The following is a 21,014-nucleotide window of genomic DNA, read 5'->3' as shown; positions in this document are numbered from 1 at the left end:
AGGACTTAGTTTTCCAGGTTTGACCTGGCATTTAAACAAAAAAAAAAAAAAAGCTAAAGTAGTACACTCCTATGCACACCTACCTGCCAGACTTTTCCCAAAACCAGGTCCCACAAAGGTAAACAAAACACACCTAGGTCGAAGCAGCAATCTCTGATCTGTATCTACAAATGCAAAATTTATGCCAAGAATAAAAAATCATCACCTCCCAATCCCAAAAGCACTTCCACTGCAGACCTCTTATTCATTGGTCTATCTTGTTAAAAGGGGCTGATGCTAATCTCTCTAGTGCATGTGTAATTTAAACCCCTCAACCAAGGCTTAAGTATACTTACCCACCAAGGCTGTACCAAGTACCACGGCCTAACCTGTAAAATAAAAATTAATGTAAGCCACAAGCAGTATACTTTCATATAAACTTTTTATGCACACTAAAACCAATATGCCCCCTAAAGACAAACAATGTGTATCCCTCTCACTTGCAGGTCGACGCTTCTATGCTGAAAGCAGCACACTTAAGCATCAAAACCAATTTAACCTTAGCCCAATCACAACCACAACCCCATTCACCAACCACAGCTGAGGCTTCTCCAGGGCATTTCCTAAACCAAAGCCCAACCTGTAAAACAAAAAAAGACCAGGTTATATTATTTAGGATAAATTGAAGCCCATGCTAAAGCATTACACACTGAAATCGTTATCTTCCCTCACCTCCCCATCAGAAGTATGCCACTTACCAGCCAAGGTAGAAGCTCAACCACTTCTGGACTTTTCCCTACATACCATGTCCAACCTGTAAAACAAACACTCATGCTGAAGAATGACAATGCCAAAATGCATTTTCCAGCCACTCATAATACATACCAAAAGATGCAGCCAAAAGCTCCTTGGCAAGATGATTCCAATGCCTTGGTCCGACCTGTAAAGGATACTAAAGCAGTACACATGACCCAAAAAAACCTTCACTAAAACTTTTAATAAAAGCAAAGAAAAAACAAACAAAAAAGCCCATGCACGTATTGTGAAATCAGTCTACCTGTTTACTCCCCTGCTGACCTGGCAATATTGAAGCTCAACTCTTTCTGGACTTTTCCTACACGAGTGCCCAACCTGTAAACAACAAAAATGCTCTGGCTGAAGAGTGACAATGCCATAAATGAATTTGTTCAGCCACTCATATACTTACCAAAAGAAACCGGATTCCAATTATCCTGCCAAGACTGAAGTACAATAGTGGTTAGAAACAACAAATAATTGCCCAAGCTAAATAATCACACTTCTTATCCATGCACAACTATTCCTCTACTTACATACCAACAACAAGTTCAAGCAATTCTTCCTCCAGTGCTAGAATTTTCATACACAATATCCCTGTAAACCAAAGAATCCCAGATCGAAGGGCACATGTACATCACACCATCCCAAGCTTTACCACATGTATCAGCAAAGCCACTCACCTGCAAGCATAGGTGGAGAAACAAGCCTGCCCAAGAAGATTAGGAATGACATTTACTGTGGAATACATAGCAGTTTAATCACCTGCCAATGGTGAAGTTTCTCATCTTTTGAAGTAAAATTCCCAAACCAGGGTCTAACCTGTATAACAAAGATGCCCAAGCGAAAAAAGCAAACAAGTGTGCAAGATGAGGGAGTGATTTGTTTAGATTTACATAACTATTCACCTAATAAAAAGAACCTGCACATTCATCTACAAAGGTTGATTTCCCTCTAGAGAGCCCAGCCAGTAAAAGATAGATAACAAATATTGCCCATCCATTTCCCTTCCACCTACCTCAAGCACCTGCATCCCCACTCACCTGTGAGAGAAACCTAGATGAAAGTAGCACATTCATGTACATCACAGCTAATCTAATCACCTCAAACTCCTACCACAGCGAGGTCAACCTCAGTCACTATCCAAGGCTGAAACCAGGCACCCTGTAAAACAGACACATAGGTATTACAGATACAATTTATATACATCCTTTTTGACATACTATAAAATAAATAAACTTAGTGTGATAATGTCTGTAGTTGGGGTTCACATAACCTTCCTGCTAAAAGTGAGCATCGCTACTCGTTTTTCCTGAAGTAGGACCTGTAAAACAAAGACAAACACTCAGGCTAAAGTAGTGCTCTAACACACCAAAACCAACTGTTCAGTTTCAAATCCCAAGAAGATTAGCATCCTACTCACCTGTTAGACTTCTTCCAAAACCAGGGCCCAGACAATTAAAAACCCAGGTTAAGCAGGAAAATCTTAAGCACAAACACAAAGTGAATGCCAAGAATGAAACATATTAACCATCTTCATCCCGCCACCTGCAAAGGAACCAGCCTTCCCACGAACCTTTCACTGGAGACTTCTCATTCATGGGCCCCTCATGTTAAAAATGCCAAGGGTAAGGTCTTTCATGCATGCTTTAATGATGTATCCCTTAATTTGAACCCCTCAGCACAAGCTTCAAAATAGTCACTTACCTTCCAAGGCTGGACTAGTAGCAGTCCTGCACCTTGAAAACCTGTAAAAACAAATATACATGTTGGGATGCTTGAAAAGTACCCTTGCATACCTGTCTCACTTCGTATTCTGCAGAGGTTGGAGTTTTCCAGACAATTCTACCAAACCATGCCTAACCTTCAAAACAAAGTTTAGATTAAGCACACTCCTATGTATATCAAAACAATCAATAAATGACATGACTCAAGAGGGAAAGCAGCAGTATCTCCACTCACCTGAATAGGATAAAAAGGACACTACAGCCAAAGCAAGTACTAACATGCACCAACAATGACCAACACTGACTGCCTTAAAAAAAGCATACCCACAAACTATCCAAGGTTGAAATGAGTTCATATCTAGATGTATCACAAAATCAATCATGTAACCCATGCCCATACCACAAAACCTAGGATTTGTTTTCCAGTAAATGGAAAACTTATCTACGTGTAAGTGTTGCCAAATAACATAAGTTTTCAAACTTTAGCTATCGTTCCATAGTCCATGCTAAAACAGTACATACTCACGTATAGTAAAAGTCATTCTCATCATCATTCCCATCAGTAATGCCACTAACCTGGCAATGTCAGTTGAGTTTTACAGTACAACTATTTATGGACTTTTCCTACACCAGGGCCCAACCTGTAAAACAAATATTCCCAGGCTGAAGAATGACAATGGCAAAATGAATTTCTCCATACACTCATAATTACCAAAAAGGTTGAAGTACTACATTGGCTAGATGTTACACTACTTACATACTGCTTACAAGTTCCTGCAATCAAAGTTTACCTGCCATCTTTGGTAAACATTTATAACACTTTATACCCACATGTATCAGCAAATCCAAAGCAAAGGCAGAGAAACAAGCCTCCCCAAGAAAATTAGGAATGGCAGTAAAATATATAGTAGATTAATCACCTGTCAGGGATGAAGCTCCTCCTTTGTGGTGGTACAATCCAGGGTCCAACCTGTACAACAAAAAATGCCCAAAAAGAAAAAAAAAAAAAGCACCCCAGTGTGTAAGTTGAGGGAGTGGTTTAGATTTGCATAACTATTACCTACAAGAAAGCATCAGGATCCTACTAAGGCCAACTTGCTTCAAGAGGGCCAAGCCTGCAAAAGAAACCCAATATTATAAACATGAAAAGCCCACAGCCTACCTCAAGTATCAGCCATCCCTTTCTACCTGCCAAGGGCAAAGAACCTGCATTGCTGATTCTAAACCAAGACCAAACCTACCAAACAAAAAATCTTTTATTTCTTAGGTGAAAATGTATTACTCTTAAGAATAATAGGGGTGCAGAACAAAACATTGTTAACTTCACTCACCTGCCAAAAGTGTATAGTCTTCTTTGCATAATGAGGTCAAAGACAGGGACCAGACTGTACTCCATCAATGGTTTTTATACTCATGTACACCAAAGAAATGCATCCCTCTACCCAAAACCTTTACCACAAACTCACCTGCTATGGCAACAGCACTTCCCACACCCGGCCATGATCTGTTAAAAGGGACATATGTGAATATGCTGCCTCAATCAATGTATCATAATCAATTTAATCCTTCGCTCTTACCCCAAGCACAAGCAACCCCAATCACCAGCAAAGGCTGAAACTTCTCCATGGCCAGGTTTTGCCCAAAGACCCAATCTGTAAAAGAATACATGTGTGTTTCATTAACCTAGGTGTTTTTTATCATCTGTAATACAGTATTTAATCACAAAATTCAACATTATTCATAAAATTACAGTACAAAACAATATAATAAACATTCACCCTATATAGTAAACTTGACATTAAATTATAAACACATATTACAGCACATACTCATACCATACCTACAAGTATAAACTTGCAAGATGAATGATCCACATCCGCAGGCATTAGAAGAGTGCACAGCTATGTCTCCAGCCTTTGTCAAAATTACAAAAGAAAACCATGCTCTCCCTTATAAAGCTAAAATGGAGGGAAAACCCACATTGATGATGTAACTGTCCTACAGTGATGACATCATTTCCTTTTCATTCATGTTAACATCCCCCACTGAATGTAAATAAACACAAGCTGATTCAATGGCTGCATAGCAATCAAGTAAATGGATTCAAAGGAAAGAGAAAGATTTACAAAAAAAATGAAACTGACATAATAAAATACTTGTAATGTAAGATATGCAGTCACTGGTAAATTATTGAGGTCTGAGGCAGGAGAGAGAAATGGAAAGCAGAATGGAAATAAAAATAAGGAGTAGTGGAAAGCTCAGAAGGGAAGAAGAAAGAAAGACAAAAGGGAAGAGAGTTCAGTACTGAGGTTGCTGATGGCTACAATGCATCTGACATTAATTGCTGGGGGCCTCATTTTGCTTGTCATAAAATGCTGGTGGTCACACTGTGCCTGTCATAAAACACTGGAGGGCTGCACTGTGTCTTTAAAGCTTTGGGGGCCATGCTGTTCCGGTCATCAAATACAGGGGGGGGGGCGGTCTCACTGTGCCTGTTGTGAAATACTAGGGCGGGCACATTGTGCCTGTCATAGACTGCTGGGAGCTACACATTGTCTGTTGTAAAATCCTTGGGGACCACACTGTTGCCTATTATGATACTCTGGGGGGCTCATTGTGCCTGCCATTAGACACTTGGGAGGCCTCATTGTGCCTTTTGTTAAACATTGGGGGTCCTCACTGCACCTGTCATGAAAAGCTGGGGGGTTCCCTCTATGCCAGCTGTTTAACACCTGGGGTCTACACTGTGCATGTCATAAAATGCATTGGGCCAAACAGGGCCTGGTGGGATATTCTGGCACTGCTGCAAATTGTTAAGAGTGTGCAAGTACCTTTTTAAATAAGATAAAAACAAACACAATGGATTGTTTACTTATGGGAATGCACAGTGTGCACAGTGCAAAAAAAAAAACCCACACCTAACCCTAACCTGCACTCTCCCAACCCGGGGGTCTGTCATTATGTATGGCCCACCAATCTCTGATGTCAACAGAGGAAGCAGTGCAGGAAGGTGCAAGTTTATAAAGCATCAAATAGCATGACCTCAATCATCCATCTGCCAGCATTATGGACAGAGTGCAGCCTGCCACTTGCTAAAGATGTGTTTTGCACACATCATAGACTCATCATTAATTTTTAAAGTTTGACCTTTAGCCTTAGTGATGAGTGAATCTGTCCCAGTGAAACACATTTGTCAATGGCGAATTGTGGAAATTCTCTGCGAATCCAAGCCTGGTGAAAAAAATTCGCTCACCACTATTTAGCTTTATTCATACTGTATATCCTGTATGGCCAAAAAGAATTCACACACCTTCTAAAATATCATGTCCTCTGCAGGATCACTTCTTACCATGTTCCCTTGTATAGCTGAAAGCCATGTTAGCACAAGAACTTGAGATCCTAAATTGTGTATGTGTTGCAAGTTTTTGGGTTTTTTTTTCTTCTTGCTTCGGGAAAACAGTGCCATCAATTTTTATTGTAATACCTAGATGCTGCCACCCTCTACTCATATCTCACTATTTAAATATTTTAGAGTGCTTTCGCTTGCATGCCAATGAGTCCATTAATGGAATTAAAATAAATTTCTAGCCAAGAAATGGAAAGTTATGCCCCCAACAAATCAATAAATATGCAATAAGTTGTTGATAGGTTTTAAATGCCGTGAATTAGTGATGGGCGAAATGTTTCGCCAGGCATGGATTTGCAGCAAATTTCCGCATTTCGCCATTGGCAGATTGTTTTGCGAAACAGATGAAAAAATTTGCCACGGAAAAATTGGCTGCGCGTCCAAAAAATGTCACCCATGGGCGGAAATTTTTTTTGACGCGCAACATTTTCGCCGTTAAGAGAATCTTTTGAAAGATACAAGTTTTTCGGCAAAGCAAAACAGGACAGATTCGCTCATCTCTACTGTCCAACATAAGTAAATTTGAGAAAAGTGGAATATATGGGTATATAGACATGGTTTGTTACAGACTCTGATCCACACACAATTGAAATAGGTATGATCAACCACACTCAACCATACCCCTTCCCCCCCCACCCCCTTCTTCCTATCCCTCATTTCCCCCTCTTATATGTTAGGCTAGTTGGGCCACACAGTTACGAAAACATAAAAGTAAAAACAATAAAGGTAAAAACCAGATGAATGCTGTTGAAAAATGCTAATTTTTATTATATTTGACATGTGAATGAACATATGTAACATGCATTTTCTTTACCTCAACTATAAAAGTTAATTACTATGGAAGAGCAGTAGGGCCACCAAAAAAAAAAAAAAATCCAGTGAATTAGGACTTTTTAAAGTCATAATTATGACATAATTATTTTTTTGGTGGCCCTACTGCTCTTCCGTAAATTACAATAAAAAAGTAAAAAAAAAAAAACAAAAACAATCCTTTATACTACCCCCACACTTCAGATTTCTGTATTAAAACTATTGCAGGATTTTCTAAAAGATACAAAGATAAGCACTATGACAACACATGTAAGGCTCCCTCTGCTGTTGGCACTACAATAAATCTAATTGATTTTTACATGCCTGCCTTAAGAACTGCTCATTGAGTGCCTGCTCTCTCATACATAGCCGTTTCCACTTCCCTAGATGAAAACTCAAGGCAGTGCACCTGGGCCTTCTCCTGATTGTGGTGAGTTTTGGACAGTCATTTTTATTGTTAGTGTATCATATACGTATTACTACTAGTGTCTGTTTACAGCAGCACTCTTTTTTTGTAAAGAAACTGTTTACTACTGATTTGGCCAATGTAACAAAAGCCCTAAGACCATATAATCAAATGGTAGGTTTCAATAAGTGATGCCCCTGCCAATTGCTTGCTATTGGTTAGTAGGCCTGGTGCAACATTTCCATCTTGAGATAGGAAGTATTTCAGTGGGCAATGGGGCAGGAATCAAACAGTGACCTAAACAATAATCACTCCAAGTTCATTTCAGGTGTCCTGAATAATATTGTGAGCCAACTGTTCAGGAAGTACAGCACTTCTAACGATTTTTTGATATATCATACAGCTATAGGATCTATTATCCAGAATTCTTGGGATCTGGGGTTTTACAGATAAGGTATGAAGATCCAATTGATGGGAAGACACCTTTAAGTTTGCTGCAAAGCTTTAAGCGTTTAAACACAATGGCATTGCTCTGCCACCACTAAGGAAAGGTACAAAGTAAATTTTTTTCAGGGTCTATAAAATGTCATTGAAATAAAGAAATAAAGAAATGTAAATAAAAGTTGAACTGCATTTAATGGAAATAGTTTACAGTATTTATTCAGATATATCAAGTTCATCTAGATACATCATAGCACTGTGAGAGACATGAGTTTTCTCATCCATTTGAGACGTGTTCAATGCAGGCAAGGAAGGCTGTTGTCTTGGATGCCAACTTGATGGAGGAGCATCATCATAAAGGAAACTGCTGCTAAGACTCTCAAAACCAGGTTTCCACCTGTAAAACAAGGTGCCCAGATTTGAGCACCACACAAAATATTCTATCCTCCCCCACCTGCACCCCTCTGTCCCCCACTCAGTTTGCAACACTGAAGCAAATTCATTGTGGAGTCTTCCTAAATTAAGGTCCAACCTGTAAGAAAAAATGGCTAGGTGAAGGCAGCACACTAAATCCAATGGCAATTCAGCAGCTTTTTCTCAAAGCAGGAAGCAACCTTGAAAAAAAAAAAGTTGAGATAGAACAATATTCGGTACTAAAACACAATTAATGTGCCATTTTAACTTGCACAACCCTGGTGCAAGGAGCAGTAGCTCCACACATTAGTGTGCAGTGTAGCCTTGCTGGAAACCATGTTCACAATTGAGGTAGGAACTTTACTTGATGCACCAGTCCTATGAGCTGCATTAAGGAAAGGTTCATGTTTTCAAGTTTTAAAAATTGCTAATGTTATTATGTCACTGTAGAATGTATTAAAGAGGTGACACTCCTCAATAAGTGTCTAAAAGAAAATGTTAGGAGTTTATTGCTATAGAATCATGGAAGCAGGCTTAAAATCAAAATGAAAAAATAATGTTAGAGTACCATAAATGAAAAAAAAAAAAACAAAAAAAAAAACTTACAAATAAGAAAATTACCAAATTTCAAATGTTTCCCCCCCCCCCCATTACAGGCTATATAAAAAAAAAAATGTATGTCATTATCCTGCCCATTCTGCCTCTTTGCAGCTTGGTTGATAATTACGGAAGAGCAGTTGGGCCACCAAAAAAAATTAAAAAGTCATAATTCACCGGAATTTTTTAAGTCATAATTATGAGATTAAAAGTCATAATTTCGACTTTGACTTGAAAAGTCAGAATTATGACTTTGTGGTGGCCCTACTGCTCTTCCGTAGATAATAACTTACAAAATGCTAAAAAAAAAAAAAGTCAGTAAATCTAAAATAAATCCACAACCACATTTATGCCACAGTGATGAAGACACACACCAAAACAAATTAAAGTGCCTAACATTACCAGTGTCCCTAGTAACCTGCCATGGCTAGAGTGACTGCAACAGGACTTTCCTCAATATCTGGCCCTAAACTAGAAGACATATGCTCACACTGAAAAAGCACAATTAGTAACTCCCCTGTAAAGACAAAAGCATCTCAGCAGCCTGACTTTTCCAAAACCAGAGCCTAATCTACAAGATGCCCACTCTGCAGTAATACATCTCCACCGGCATCCACACAGTCAGGCATGTGTGATCTAGTTGTAATGATTAATTGGATCACAGTGAAGCCTCACTTGCACTTTTTGCCAGATGCTCACATGGTCTCATGCACATCAAAAGTCAAACTATCCTTCCACTTTAATTCCTACAGGTAATACCTGCATTCACATTCATCCTTCAAGGCTGAGGCTCCTCCATAGCTAGCCCAGGAACAAAGATGACTTGACTGAAGAAGCCCAGTCTCCTATGCACAAATATCATCCCATCTCTCCTCATGTACACCTAACCGTAACACCATTTGCAATCACCATAGCAAAAGAACCTTCAACACTTTTCCAATACCATTTGCCAAAATGTAAAGCAAAAGCAAAAGCAAAAAAAAAAGTTTCTACCGCTCACCACAGCACTCCAATTTACCAACAGAGGCAACAACAGGCTTATGAAGGGACCTATAAAACAAAGACTGCAAAGGCTGATGAAGCAGATTCACATGCATATCAAACCAATTCCTCTACCTGCTCACCAACCACAAGCAGCAGTGGAAACATCCCTAAGACCTAATAAAGCTGAAGCACTTCTCTAGCTAGACTTTTCCTTAACCAGGTTTAAACCATAAAATCCAAACTACATCCAGTCTTTAAGAACATGCTTTCATACATCTTTTAACACATCTTACCCCCTCAGTTCTACAATAAAGCACCAGCATTCCCACTCACCTGCCAAAAGTCAAGTGCCTTTACACAAAGTATTACAATATACATTTCAGTACAGTAACTTAGAAATCAATCTTCATCTGCTGGCACAAGCATGCCCCTGCCAGTGACTTTTCCCATAGCAGAACCAAATATATAAAAAAAAAAAACCCAGCCTGAAGCAGCACACTTTCAAGCACAAAGCTAACTGTACTGCGGATTTTGCCTGTGGTTAAGTTGGTTTCCCCCACACTACTCTGGATATATAAACAGTTACTGTATATGGACTTTGTTCCAGCTGTAGCCCAAAACACTACTCTGTCCCAATGGTTTAAATTAAAGGTTACTTTGTGGAGATTCCTTGTACCTTTAATACTAATATTTTACAGGGTTAAGTCCTTGTCACAATAAGGAGTTAAAGCAACATGTACATTCACACCCACCAAAACCAATCTAGGCCTCCTCACTGAAATCCCTAATATTAACGCTAGCATGCAAACTCACCTGACACAGAAAAAGCCCTTCTGTGGTGGACTAGCCTAGCACCAGCCAAGGCTGAAGCATACCAACCTGTAAAACAAAAAAATATAGGTATTACAGATCACACTTATACACAATCTTATTGATCTGAAAAGTGCCACCTAGTGAAATTTCCTTAACAAAAAGGTCTAAACTCTTAGAGAACTATAAAAATTTTTTTAAAAAAACAACCTTAGTCACACACTAATTTTACTCTCCTGCCAAAAGTGATCATGTTATCTGCAGTAGGACTTTTCTTAAGCCAGGTCCAACCTGTAAAACAGACACAAGCTAAAGTCATAATACTACGCACACCTAAACTGTTGCATCCTTCCTTACCAGAAAAAATAAAAAATGCATCCAACTTACCTGCAAGACTTTTCCAAAAACCGGGGCCCAGAAAGGTAAACAAAAAAAAACACTAAGGCCTAGGTTTAAGCAGCAATCTCTGAAGGCTTCAGTATCCTCACTTACCCACCAAGGCTGGACATGGTACCATGGCCTAACCTGTAAAATAAAAGTTCATGTAAACCACAAGCAGTATACTTTCATGTAAACTGTCATGCACACTGAAACCAATATGCCCCCTAAAGACAAATCATGTGTATCCCCCTCTCACTTGCAAATGGCCATGCTCCTATGCTGAAAGCTGCACAGCGGGTCTAATCATTTAACCTAAGCCCAATCACAACCCTATTCACCAACCACAGCTGAGGCTTCTCTGTGGCATTTTCTAGCTAAAGCATTACACACTGAAATAATTATCTAACTTCCCTTCACCTCCCCATCAGAAGTATGCCACTTACCAGCCAAGGCAGAAGCTCAACCACTTCTGGACTTTTCCGTACATACCATGTCCAACCTATAAAAACAAACAAACACTCACACTGAAGAATGACAAGGCCAAAATGCATTTTCCAGCCACTCATAATACATACCAAAAGATACAGCCAAAAGCTCCTTGGCAAGATGATTACATGCAGACCCAAAAACTTATTAAAAATGTATACTAAACATCTGCATCCTCCCTCACCTGTTAGGTCTAACAGAGGGGCAGTTTGCTTCCTTTCTCCCACCAGGAGAAAGGAAGCAAATCTAAGCCTTTACTCTCACCCTTACAACAAGCACCAAAAACCTGTTCAGCCATAACAGCCATATGGAGTCTCCTCCATAGCATTTGCTAAAACAAAGTTAAACTTGTAAAACAAAGTGCATCTGTTAGTGTATAAGAATAATACCATTCAACATACCTAGCCAAAACATTGGTATATCCACTTACTTACTGAAGCATCAGAAACATCCAAATCAATCTATCCCCTTTTACCCTTATCCTAGGGTCATAAAATGGTAGCTTCTGTAAGTGTATGAATCCTATCATTTAATAAAAATTCAATATGAAAACAAAAAAGTACCAAATAATGAGTTTGCAAATTGAAGATCTGTCTTATTTGTGTATACACTAGAATGCGGTTTTTCACTAAAAGCAAAGAAAAAAAACCAAACAAAGCCAATGCTAAAACATAACACTCATGTATGGTGAAATCAGTCTATACCTGTTTACTCACCCGTCAAAAGCACCAACATCCCCATTGACTTGGCTATGATAAAAATCAACATTTTCTGAAATTTTCCTACATGAGTGCCCAACCTGTAAAAAACAAAAATGCTCTGGCTGAAGAGTGACAATGCCGTAAAAGAATTTATTGAGCCACTAATATATACTTACCAAAAGAAACCGGATCCCAATTATACTGCTAAGACTGAAGTACAATAATGGTTAGAAACCTACAACAACAAATAGTTGCCCAAGCTAAATAATCACACTTCTTATCCATGCACAACTATTCCTCTACTCACATACCAATCACAAGTTCCAGCAATTCAAGGTTATCTTCCTCCAGTGCTAGAATTTTCATACACAATATCCCTACCTGTAAAACAAAGAATCCCAGACTGAAGGGCACATGTACATCACACCATCTCAAGCTTTACCACATGTATCAGCAAAGCCACTCACCTGCAAGCTTAGGTGGAGAAACAAGCCTGCCCAAGAAGATTAGGAATGGCATTTACTGTGGAATACATAGCAGTTTAATCACCTGCCAATGGTGAAGTTTCTCATCTTTTGCAGTACAATTCCCAAACCAGGGTCTAACCTGTATAACAAAGATGCCCAAGCAGAAAAAGCAAGATGAGGGAGCAATTTGTTTAGATTTGCATAACTATTCACCTAATAAAAAGAACCTGTACATTCATCTACAAAAGGTTGATTTCCCTCTAGAGAGCCCAGCCTGTAAAAGATAGATAACAAATATTGCCCATCCATTTCCCTTCCACCTACCTCAAGCACCTGGATTCCCACTCACCTGAGATGAAACATAGATGAAAGTAGCACATTCATGTACATCACAGCTAATCTAATCACCTCAAACCCCTAACACATCTAGATCAACCTCTGTCACCATCCAAGGCTGGACATGTGTCTGTTTTACAGGTTAGCTGGTTTCAATCTCAAATCCCAGGAAGTTTAGCATCCTACTCACCTGCTAGACTAATCCCAAAACCAGGGCCCAGACATTTAAACATAACACACCCAGGTTAAGCAGGAGACTGAAGCACTCACTGCCAGGCTTTTCCCAAATATAGGGGGGGGGGGGGTGTCAAACCTACAAACACAAAATGAATGACAAGAATGAAACATATTAACCAACTCCATTCCACCACCTAAAAAAGAACTAGCCACCCCTCACCTTCCACTACAGACTTCACATTCATGGGTCCCTCATGCATGAAAGACCTTACCCTTCGCCTTTTTAATGATGTATCCCTTAATTTGAACCCCTCAGCACAAGCTTCAAAATAGAAACTTACCTGCCAAGGCTGGAATAGTACCAGGGCTTAATCTGTAAAATGAAAGGTTTGCATAATGCAGAAGCAGTATACTTTCATGCACAATAAAACCAACAACAACCTTATTCACCAATGTTAAATCATTGTTTGGGAAATGCCATGGAAGAGCACAACTTGTAAAACTTATTGAAGTCAGGGTGCAGTGGACATAGTTAAGAATGAAATGTTACAAAGTGGCAACCAAACTCACCTGCCAAGAGTAAAGATTCCCACAAAGTACCCAAGGTTGAAATGAGTTCATACCCAGATGTATCAATCATGTATCCGTGCCCATACCACAAAACCTAGGATTTGCCAACAGTAAATGGAAAACATGTCTTAGCATACTACTTAATCTAAGCTTATGTTATGTCTTTAAATTTAAAAAAAAAAAAAAAGGAAAAAGTCCATGCTAAAGCAGTACATACTCACATATAGTAAAAGTCATTCTATCCCATCTCAGAACCACCAGTAACGCAACTAACCTGGGAATGCCAATTGAGTTTCACTCAACTTTCTGGACTTTTCCTACAACAGGGCCCAACCTATAAACCAAATATTCCCATGCCGAAGAATGACAATGGCAAAATCAAGAATAGGAATTGCAGTAAAATATATGGTAGATTAATCACCTGTCAGGGATGAAGCTCCTCCTCTGTGGTGGTACAAACCAAGGTCCAACCTGTACAACAACAAAGAAATGCCCAAAAAGAAAAGCACCCCAGTGTATAAGTTGAGGAAGTGGTTTAGATTTGCATCACCTAATATCCTGGTGCTTTGTAAGGCCAACTTGCTTCATGAGGTCCAAGCCTGCAAAAGAAACCCAAATATTATGAACATGAAAAACAATCCTTTCATTTGCCCACAGCCTACCTCAAGTATCAGCCATTCCTCTCTACCTGCCAAGGGCAAAGAGCCTGCACGTCCGTTTCCAAACCAGGAGCAAACCTGTTAAGCAAAAAAACTTTTATTTCTGTAGGTAAACACCACTCACCTGCTAAAAGTTTATAGTCTACTTTGTACCCTACCCCTTCTTTCAGACTTTAAAAACTCTTAATGGGTTACACTCATGCACACCAAAGAAATCTATCCCTCTACCCAAAACCTTTACCACAAACTTACCCGCTATGGCAACAATGCTTCCCACACCCGGGCATAATCTATTAAAGGGACATTAATTATGATATGTGAATATCAATCAATGTAACACTTTGCTCTTACCACAAGCACAAACAACCCCAGTCAGCAAGCAAAGGCTGAATCTTCTCCATAGCCTGGCTTTGCCCAAAGACCCAATATGTAAAACAAAAAACATAAGGTAATGAAGCACTGTAGTATTTGACTGAATACTGTATTACAGAACATACTCTTGGTTTATTTATTTAAATTTCATAACAAATATGAACAGCACAAAGAAGTGTGTCTAGTCAGGGACTAGCTGTGAAAATGGTTGTTTCTATATCAAAGAATTTGTATGCATCTATCTGTTCCTGTGGCCAAAAGTCACTTTTAATATGTACTGTTAGTACTCAAGGTCTGCAGTCTGTATGATGGGTTAACAATATTTGCTTGTTACCACTGTGCAGCAGGTGGGCCATTAAGCAATTTTTGACCTGCACATATTGTCCCAGAACTGCCCTGCATACTATAAAATCAGCTACTACAGTGTAAGTTTTTAATACATAGCCTGCCCATATATTGCAGTACCAACCAGTTAACTGTAGTGCCATATAGTAGATATATAACACCTTAATTAGAGCAGTTAGCAGAATAGTAATGCCATATTTTATGTTACAGACTGACCATTTATATTACAGTACAAACCAATATAATCAACTTTCACCACATATTTTTCAGCACCAGACATTTCTTTAGAAATACATATATTACTGCCATACCTCAAGTATAAACTTGCAAGATGAAGGCTCCACATCAACAGGCGTTACAAGAGTGCACAGCTATGTTCCCAGCCTTTATCAAAATTATAAAAGAAAACCCTTTTTTCCCTTATAAAGCTAAAATGGAGGGAAAACCCCCACTGGTGATGTAATCACTGTCCTACAGTGATGACATCATTCCCTGCACATCCATGTGAACATCCCCCACTGAATGTAAATAAACACAAGCTGATTAAATGGCTGCATAGCAATCAAGTAAATGGATACAAAGGAAAGAGAAAGGTTTACAAAAAAAAAATTAAACTGACATAACAAAAAGCAGGTTAGAATAAAAATAAATAAATAAAATAAAGGTAATGTATGAAAAAAGTCACTGTTATATTATAGGGGTCTGAGTCAGCACAGGAGAGAAAGGAATGGAAAGCAGAATGGAAATAAAAATAAGGAGTAGGGAAAAGCTTGGAAGGGAAGATGGAAGAAAGACAAAAGGGCAAGGGGGATCTAAACTCAGGTTGCTGTTGGCTATATTACATCTGACATTAAATGCTAGGGGGGGCTCATTTATCTTGTCATTCAATGCTGGGGGGCCACACTGTGCCTGTCATAAACCCTTGGGGGGCAACACAGTGCCTGTCATAAAACACTGAGAGGCCTCACTGTGCCTGTTATAAACACTGGAGGGTCACACTGTGCCTTGGGGGCCATGCTGTGCCTGTCATCAAATGCTGGGAGTAATGATGAGCGAATTTTTTAACCAGGCATGGATTTGCAATGTATTTCTACATTTCGCCATTGGCAAATTGTTTTGCAAAACTTCAGCAAAAATTAAAAAAAAAGGCAAAAAAAGTCGAAGTTGCGTCACATTGGGGCGGTCACAGGAAAATAGGCACGATCGCAGCAAAATAGGCGCAGTCACATCAAAACTTGACACAGACGACAAAAAAGTTGCGCAACAAATGCGTTATAACCACAGCTGCTCTTTCCACTGCACTGCTAAAGCCGTACGGAGATTGGGCAAATTAGTTGGAAAGGGCGCCATTCTTTCCAGTTATGAAGCACCTGGCAAATAGAGTTGTGGTTAAGGCAGCTGACTTTAGAGCACAAGGTCTTGAGTTTGATTCCCACCTGAGCAAACTTCTTGCCAAAAGCAAAGGCGCTGAAACCATACGATGAATAGGCAAATTAGGTAGAAAGGACACCATCCTTAAAAGCTAAAGTGCTGGCCAGCAAATAGAGCAGTGGTTAAGACAACTACCTACATACAGTGATTCAGCAACTTAGGTAGAGCAAGAACGTCCCTGCAAACAGAGGTGTGGCTAAAGCAACCACCCTTAGGAGCAGAAGGCCCTGAGTTCAGTTCTCACCTCAGCAACTTTTTTGCCAAAAGCAAAGTCACAGAAATAGAAGCATCCCAGAAAAAACAAGGAATCGGGGATTGCCCTCAGAAGCAAGGCCATAGGCCAGATTTAGCAATGGGCATCCCAAAAATAAAGAAACAACCTCATAAACAAAGCTGCAGCACTTGTCAAGCTATTTATGAGGCACATGGTCTTTCACAAAGAGCAAAGGCATTCAAACCTGACCAAAGCAAGAGCTGAACTCACAACCTTACATTTGCAAAGCCACCACCTTAAGGCCTAGGCCACTGAAAACACACAGCCAGTCTTGAAAATTTCCTGGCTGGTGGTTCTCTTTCATGATGATGTAAAGTCAATGTACCAAAAGCATATAGTAACTAATTTGAAGCAGGTATTGAACTTGCAACCATCTACTATAACACAGCAGCTCTTTCCACTACACCGCTGAAGCCATACAGCAGTTGGGCAAATTAGGTAGAAAAGGCACCGCTCTTTCCAAGTAAGAAGCCCCTGGCAAATAGACCTGTGTTTAAGACAACAGTCTTAGCAGCACAAGGTCCTGAGTTCCATTTCCACCTGAGCAACCCCCTTGCCAAAAGCAAAGGCACTAAAGCCATACAGGGATTGGGCAAATTAGGTAGAAAGGACAACCACCCCTAGGAGCAGAAGGCACTGAGCTCAATTCCCACCTCAGAAAATTTATTTCCAAAAGCAAGGTCACTGTAATAGAAGCATCCCAAAAAGAGCGAGGAACTGGGGATTGCCCCCATGTTTATTAATGTAAAGCCAGACAGCCCTTCACAATGAGCCAAAGCATCTCAACATGTCTGAGGTGGGAATTGAACTTTCTGTTGGCAAGGCAGCCACCATAACCCCTAGGCTGCTGGTGGCATTGTCCAGGTTGGGGTTATTTGTTGGCTAATGGTCCTTCATGACGATAAAGCAAATTCACGCAACACAAAAACATCCCAAAAAGAGAGAAGAAACCAGAAACAACCTCATAAACAAAGCTGCAGCACTGGTCAAGCTATTTATGAGGCACATGGGCTTTCACAAAGAGCAAAGGCATTCAAACCTGACCAAAGCAAGAGCTGAATTCACAACCTTACATTTGCAAGGCCACCACCTTAGGCCACTGAAAAAAAAGTCAATGTACCAAAAGCATATAGTAACTAGAAACGAAGCAGGTATTGAACTTGCAACCTTCTACTTATAACACAGCTACTCTTTTCACCACACCGCGAAGCCATACAGCACCATTCCTTCCCTGGCATACAAAGCAGTGGTTAAGGCAGCTGCCTTCCCAATAACTTTGCCAGGATTGTTTTAAAGTCATGTGTTGGAGGTGGAGGGTCCGGGGTTTATACACCCGGACCACATAATTTACGGGGTGAGTTTGTTATCACTTCATTTGCATTTGGCTTTTAGCTAAGACTAGCTAAGCCACTTAGTATTACTGTTAGGATTGAATATGTCTATGAAGATTTTCATTCATCCAGGTCATGGTATATCTAGTATAAATAAATTTGAAGCAACTGGACTTGTTTAGTAATCATTGAAGACGTTTCACTACTCATCCGAGCAGCTTCTTCAGTTCAACTGACTGGTATGGGAAGTCCTAGCATATATACTCTTCCACTAATCCAATCACAATGGCACTATGTAACTCTTCAGAAAGGTGACATCTGAAACTCACAGAGGTGTGAATGCTGTGGAGTTACTTTGAAAGGATTGAAGGATTGAAGGATTGAAGCTGCCTACCGTGCACAAGGTCCTAAGTTGAACTCCCCCCTGAGTTGCAAGAGAGCTCCTGTTTAGAATGCATGCCCCAAGGACAATCAAAGAGAGGAAGCATGGAATTGGATACCCAGCAACAAAGCACAGAAGAACACCACCCAGGCAAACACAGCTGCTAATGGATGCTCACCCAAGGAGACCATAATCTCAAGACAAGCAAGGCTCCTCCAACCACAGTTGTACAGCATATTAAGATGGTGTCACCAAGGAATAGTTTAGAGTGGAGAGAACCAGGGGAGGTGCTACTGGATGTGAGAAATCAGGTAACTTCTCATGGATGCAGATCTTGGAAAGAAAGGGGGTTTTGGAAGAGGCAGGAGATTACCTTTTTTTTTGGAACATTCAATCTATACCACCCTAAAATCCAAGCTAGTCTTTGCCAGCAGCATGTGATACTTCCTGGCCACTTCTTGGAAACTTGCCCCTCAAGCCACTACACTGTTGAAGACTCAGGCTTGGCTGGCAAATGGTTCTTCATGGAGAACCAAGATAACTATAACGAAGCTATCCTAAACAACAGATGTGGGAAGTATCTGGGTATCTGGGAGGGTATTATGAGTAATGTATCAGTGTTTGCAGATGACACAAAACTCTGCAGACCAGTCAATTCTATCCAGGATGTGACATCCCTGCAGCAGGATCTTGACCAACTGGCAATCTGGGCAGCTAAGTGGCAGATGAGATTTAATGTGGATAAATGTAAGGTCATGCACCTGGGAAGTAAAAATATGCAAGCCCCGTATACCCTTAATGGGACTGCACTAGGCAAATCCATAATGGAGAAGGACCTTGGAGTCCTTGTAGATAATAAACTTGGCTGTAGCAAGCAATGCCAGGCAGCAGCTGCAAGGGCAAACAAGGTTTTGAGCTGTATTAAAGGGGTATAGATTCACGGGATGAGGGGGTTATTCTTCCCCTTTACAGAGCGCTGGTAAGGCCCCATCTAGAATATGCTGTTCAGTTTTGGTCTCCAGTGCTCAAACGGGACATTACTGAGTTAGAGAGGGTCCAGAGAAGGGCAACTAAGCTGGTAAAGGGTATGGAAAGTTTCAGTTATGAAGAAAGACTGGCCAAGTTGGGTCTGTTTACACTGGAGAAGAGGCGCTTAAGAGGTGACATGATAACTATGTATAAATATATAAAGGGATCATATAATAACCTCTCTAATGTTTTATTTACCAGTAGATCCTTCCAACGGACACGAGGGCACCCACTCCGTTTAGAAGAAGGGAGGTTCCATTTAAACATTCGGAAAGGATTTTTTACAGTGAGAGCTGTGAGGTTCTGGAATTCCCTCCCCGAATCAGTCGTGCTGGCTGATACATTATATAACTTTAAGAAGGGGCTGGATGGATTCTTAGCAAGTGAGGGAATACAGGGTTATGGGAGATAGCTCTCAGTACAAGTGAGGGAATACAGGGTTATGGGAGATAGCTCTCAGTACAAGTGAGGGAATACAGGGTTATGGAAGATAGCTCTCAGTACAAGTGAGGGAATACAGGGGTAGGGGAGATAGCTCTCAGTACAAGTGAGGGAATACAGGGTTATGGGAGATAGCTCTTAGTACTAGTTGATCCAGTGACTGGTCCAATTGCCATCTTGGAGTCAGGAAGGAATTTTTTCCCCTCTGTGGCAAATTAGAGAGGCTTCAGATGGGGTTTTTTGCCTTCCTCTGGATCAACTAGTAGTTAGGCAGGTTATATATAGGCATTATGGTTGAACTTGATGGACGTATGTCTTTTTTCAACCCAACTTACTATCTGTAATTTAACTCTCAACCTTCTTCTTCCTATAAAGCAGGAGGTGCTAACAGAAGTGAGATACCCTCCTGCCTCTTCTTTGGAACATGCAACCCATGCCACCCAGCCAAGCCAAGCTATTATACCTCTGTATCGCCACTGAGATATGAAAAGGCAATGAATTGTTAACATTGGAAATTAAAATATTTCAGCCAGCACAGCAAGTAAAGTGCAACCAGGGCTTAGCCCTTGCGTGTTTATTTAAAATGCAACGTTTCGGGGGAGTACCCCCTTCGTCAGGCATACAGACACACAGCAGTGCACATGATTAAATAGTCACAACATTAACATATGTGATTATTTGGTTGATATATTAACCTTTATGGTAGTATGTACATTATTGAGATGTTCCACAAAATCATGTAGTTTAGTGGCTGTACCTGTCCAGATTAAAAAAGTATCATCCACATATCTTACATAGGTATGAATATACTGAGCATATTCACCCACCAAGATATGTGTAGTTTCAATAAAATCCATAAAGGTATTGGCATAGATGGGTGCCATGTTAGCACCCATTGCGCAGCCTTGGCGCTGCAAATAAAACTCATTGTTAAAGGAAAAGTAATGCTAAAAAATTTTAACTAAAAAATCTATTCTACCCTCCCCCAACAATTGCCCTATCCTGAAAACTATTTGTTATTTTGAATGCTTTAGAAGAAAATACCTGTTAAACTTGGCTTCCGGTCATTTTAACAAAGCCGATATGGCCATGCAGGAGAAAGTATCGGGTGAAGTTTAACTATGCGGTGATCGATTGATCGAGTCTAGCCTGACTCCTTTCTATACAGAAGGAAGGCTAGACTCGATCAGTCGATCACTGCAAAGTGAACTCTTCCCCTGAAACTTTCCCTGCGTCGCCATATCGCCTTTGTTGAAATGACAG

At 40.2% G+C, this 21,014-nt stretch overlaps 1 long non-coding RNA gene across 4 annotated transcripts; it reads right to left on the bottom strand.

Moving 5' to 3' along the window:
- Window positions 1–7,740: 7,740 nt before the first annotated feature.
- On the bottom strand, window positions 7,741–15,254 carry LOC108647678. 4 transcript variants are annotated; one of them, XR_004222833.1, is made up of 12 exons: window positions 15,175–15,254; window positions 13,909–14,086; window positions 13,762–13,821; window positions 13,488–13,581; window positions 13,259–13,290; window positions 12,405–12,543; window positions 12,249–12,318; window positions 11,953–12,035; window positions 11,194–11,249; window positions 10,862–10,894; window positions 10,373–10,438; window positions 7,741–7,961 (listed from the first exon to the last, which is right to left on the bottom strand). It is a non-coding gene; the product is annotated as an uncharacterized LOC108647678 (long non-coding RNA). The 4 variants fall into 4 exon arrangements; XR_004222831.1 differs by having other exon boundaries at window positions 10,373–10,894; XR_004222830.1 differs by lacking the exons at window positions 7,741–7,961; window positions 10,373–10,438 and adding an exon at window positions 10,449–10,660 and having other exon boundaries at window positions 10,757–10,894.
- Window positions 15,255–21,014: the final 5,760 nt, after the last annotated feature.

This window comes from Xenopus tropicalis, chromosome 5 (genome assembly GCF_000004195.4).
Source record: "Xenopus tropicalis strain Nigerian chromosome 5, UCB_Xtro_10.0, whole genome shotgun sequence".
In the NCBI taxonomy this organism is placed as follows: domain Eukaryota; kingdom Metazoa; phylum Chordata; class Amphibia; order Anura; family Pipidae; genus Xenopus; species Xenopus tropicalis.
This window is presented reverse-complemented; position numbering and strand designations above follow the sequence as displayed.